Genomic DNA, 4258 nt, shown 5'->3' on the forward strand with positions numbered 1-4258 from the left:
TACCTCCCCCTGCCAAGATCAGTGACTTAATTTTTTAATTTTGGCTTGGCACGTGGTTTGAACTAAGGTAGTGGTGACTCTGCACCTTCCCTCACATTGGTATGGACTTACCAAGAACCTGAGTTCTAATCCCAGGATAGGAAATAAAAATAGCAGAAATTCCAAATCAGGTAGCTTTATTTTTTTAATTTAGTTAAATAATTTATTTATTTATTTATTTGTTTGTTTGTTTGTTCTTTTTTGCCAACCAGTGGTCTTGAACTCAGATCATGGCAACACTGCCTAAGCTTTGATATCCCTAGGCTGGGCTGCAGCCTCTGGACCCATAACCAATCCTGGGATCCTAAGCCAAGAGGGCTTGCAGGAAGAAAAAAAACTGGAACAGCACCAAAAGTAGTGAGCTGCAGAGGGTTGGAGGGGTTTATAATTTTTTTTTCTTTGCAGGGTGCTCCTACTGGTTCTGAATGACACAGCTGCAAAGTGGACCTGACCTGCCATTGCTGAAGGCTGGCGGGCTATCAGGGAAGCCATAGGCCCATCTGTCAACATAAGCCCCAGGTTCAAATCCCTGTCCTGACACCTACCAGTGGTGGAGATCCCAAGAGACTCATTCCTACGCATAGGATATGGATTGAAAGAGTAGTTTGTGTATTGGTTTAGTCTAAAATTGGATGCAAGAATCCTAGGATGCTGATTGATCTTAATTAATAGTTTATTAATCATGAAAAGAATAATATTCCTTCAATGGAAGTATAATAAACACCTAAGAGTTGGTAGGAAAGTAGTAGATGTCATTTAATAATACATAGTCGGCTCTGACACTTTTTACCATGTATCACTGTTTTGGCCAAACCTGGGGCTCAATCTCAGCACCTGGGAACCACCTGACAGCTTCATTGGCTAGATGCTGCCAGGCTCACACTCACCCATTCATGAATTGGGCCTGCTAGGCCCTGAGTTCATATCCTAGCACTGTGAAAATTGAATCTTGAATTAAGAAGCCGAGTGTGACACATGTTTTCCTTTTCTGGGAGAGCCCTACGTTTCAGGCATGATGGAGAACACATCTAAAAATCTAGATGCTATGTGATAGGATATAAACAATATAATAAATGATATAGGTGTCATCAGAGTCAATAACATAAATGGTAAATAAATGAATAAAACAAGAAATAAAATAAATAATCACACTAAACACGATATCGACTGAACATCCGTATGGAATTATAAGTGCTATCTTTAAAATGTATATAAGTATTTGTTTTCCAGGCCTGAGGCTTGAATTCAGCCACCATACTAAGATGGTATGGAGGGAGATCCCGAGATATTAGTTTATGGACCTAGGAAGAGCTATGGAATGTGATTGATGTCATCTTTGAATCAGTAGTTTATGCGTGATGGGAGTAGGAAATGATAGGCAAGAATCATGGGGTATTGCTTATTTGCAATGAAGATTTGATGAAGCATAACAATAATCATCAGTTGTGAAACGGAGGCATCAGGAAAGATCCAAAAATCGGTAGTCACACAGTAGATTCAATTCCATCACAGGTGGCCATCTCTCCTACTCTCTCTCTATATATGTACTTATTTGCATACTATCTTCAGCTTATGAATGGATGACTGCTGTACCCCCTCCCCCTACCCCCACCTGGGGGCTCAATCTCAGGTCCAGGAACGGCCTAGCTCCTTAGTGGCTCACATGCTGGTGTGCTCATGTGGACCCATTCACCTCTTGGGCCTGCTAGGCCCTGAGTTCAGACACCAACACTGCCAAAAGAATCATCCTGATATCAGAAGCCAATCGTTGCACATGTTTTCCTTTCCTGTGCAAGTTCGGGTCTCAGCTAGGATGGAGAATGCATGGGTTACTCTGTGGCCATGGGAATTGGTAGTCATCCATGTCAGCGCAGTTATACCTGTCATCATGTACTCAAGAAAATACGCACTACATCCATGAATAGCATACAAAGTAGAGAGAATAACTACACTAAATGATCGATGCAGTCCACACACAGATGTGAATATACATCCCATGTTTCAATGATGCATTGATGTCTATTGTTGCCTCCCTGGGGCTTGATCTCAGTTTCTGGGAACCGCCTAGCTCCTTCATGGCTCACAGGCTGGAGTGCGCACGTGGACCCATTGGCCAGTTGGGCCTCCTAGGCCTCAAGTTCAAATCCCAGCACTGCCAAGAATTCACCCTGATGTGAGAAGCCAGTCTTTGCACCTTTTTTTTCTGTGCTGTGCATGTTCTGGGTCTCAGCTAAGATGGAGAATGCATAGGCAACTCTGTAATTATGTGAATAGATTGTCATCCAGGTCAACACAGTTATTTTTTTTTCTTTTTTTTCTCTCTCTTTTTTTTTTTTTGAGGGTGGGAGCGTTCCAGTCGTGGGCCTTAACTCTGGGCCTGAGCACTGTCCCTTGAGCTTATTTAGCCCAAGTCAAGTTAGCACTCTAGTACTTGAGCCACAGCACCACTTCCAGCTTTTTCTTCATATGTGGTGCTGAGGGTTCGAACCCAGGGCCTCATGCATGCAAGGCAAGCGATCGACCACTGAGCCACCTTCCCAGCCCAACACAGTTATATTTGTCATTTTATGCTCAAGAAAATACACATCAGATGAATGAATAAGGCAAAATAATGAGAATGACTACACAGAATGCAAGGTACTGCCCACCCATGTATGGAAATAGAGGTCCTCTGTTCAAATTGGGAATTTATGACTATATTGGCCCCCACCCTGGGGGGATCAATCTCAGGTCCTGGGAATGGCCAAGCTCCTTAGTGGCTCACAGGATGGTATGCTCACCATGTCCTATTAACCAATTGGGCCTGCTAAGCCTTGAGTTCAAATCTTAGCACTGCCAAAAGCTTCACCCTGATGTGAGAAGCCAATTGATCAATCTGTTTTCCTGTCTTGGTAAAGTCCTTGGTATCAGCGCAGATGGGGTATAGTAGTATATAGGCAACTCTATAGCCATGGGAATATGTTGACATCCATGTGAGCACAGTTATATCTGTCATCATACTCAATAAAACATACAATACATCCATGAATAAGACACAAAATAAAAAGAATAACTACACTGAATGCAAGTTGCATAACATACCTGTAGATAAAGAGAGATCCTATGTTTAAAAAAGATGGGCTTGTTATTTTGTCCAATGCTGGGGCTTCAAATCAGGCCCGGGACCAGGCCTGACATTCTAGTCTTCAAGGATGGTGAGCTTCCCCTTCCATCACAGTTCAACAGAGCTACCCAGACCCAAATTCACATCCCATCACTGACAAAAGTTTCATCCTAATGTCAGAAGCCAGTCGTTGCAAATGTTTTCCTCTCCTGTGAAAGTTCTGGGTCTCAACTAGGATGGAAAATGAATGCATAGGCAACCCTATAACCATGGGAACAGGTTGTAATCCATGTCAGCACAGTTATACCTGTCACCAATAAAATACACAATACCTCCATGAATTAGGAACAAAATAAGGAGAAGTGCACTGAATGCAAGATGCTGCGCACACATTCATGTAAATATAGATCCTATATTTAAATTATGAATTTATGACTATCTGGCTCTCCCTGGCACTCGATGTCAGGTCCTGGGAATGGCCTATCACCTTCATTGCTCACAGACCTGTGTCCTCACCTTGACCCTTTCCTCAATTGGGTCTGCTAGGCTCTGAGTTGAAATCCCAACACAGCGAAAATATGAATCCTGATTTGAGAAGCCAATCGATTCAGCTATTTTCCTGACTTGTGAATGTCCTGTGTCTCAACTAGGATGGAGAAAGCATTAGAAACCCTATGGACATGGAAATAGGTTGTCATCCATGTAAACACTGTTATATCTGTTACCATACTCAGTAAAATACACAATACCTCCATGGATAAGACACAAAATAAGAAGTACACCGAACATGAGATGCTTTCCACACATATATATATATATATAAATATAGATCCTATATTTAAACAATGAATTTATAACTATTGTGGCCGACCGTGGGGATCAATGTCATATCCTGGGAACGGCCTTCCTTCTTAGTTGCTCACAGGATGGTGTGTTCACATTGACCTATTTGCCAATTAGTGCTGCTAGGCCCTGAGTTCAGATTCCAGCACTACCAACAATTGGATCATGGAGTAAGAAGCTGAGTGTGAAATTTGTTTTCCTTTTCTCTGAGAGTCCTGGGTGTCAGGCATGATGGAGAACACTTCTACAAATCTAGATGCTATGTTATAGGAT

Source organism: Dipodomys spectabilis, unplaced genomic scaffold (genome assembly GCF_019054845.1).
Source record: "Dipodomys spectabilis isolate Male_0828 unplaced genomic scaffold, ASM1905484v1 ptg000361l, whole genome shotgun sequence".
NCBI classification, from domain to species: Eukaryota; Metazoa; Chordata; class Mammalia; order Rodentia; family Heteromyidae; genus Dipodomys; species Dipodomys spectabilis.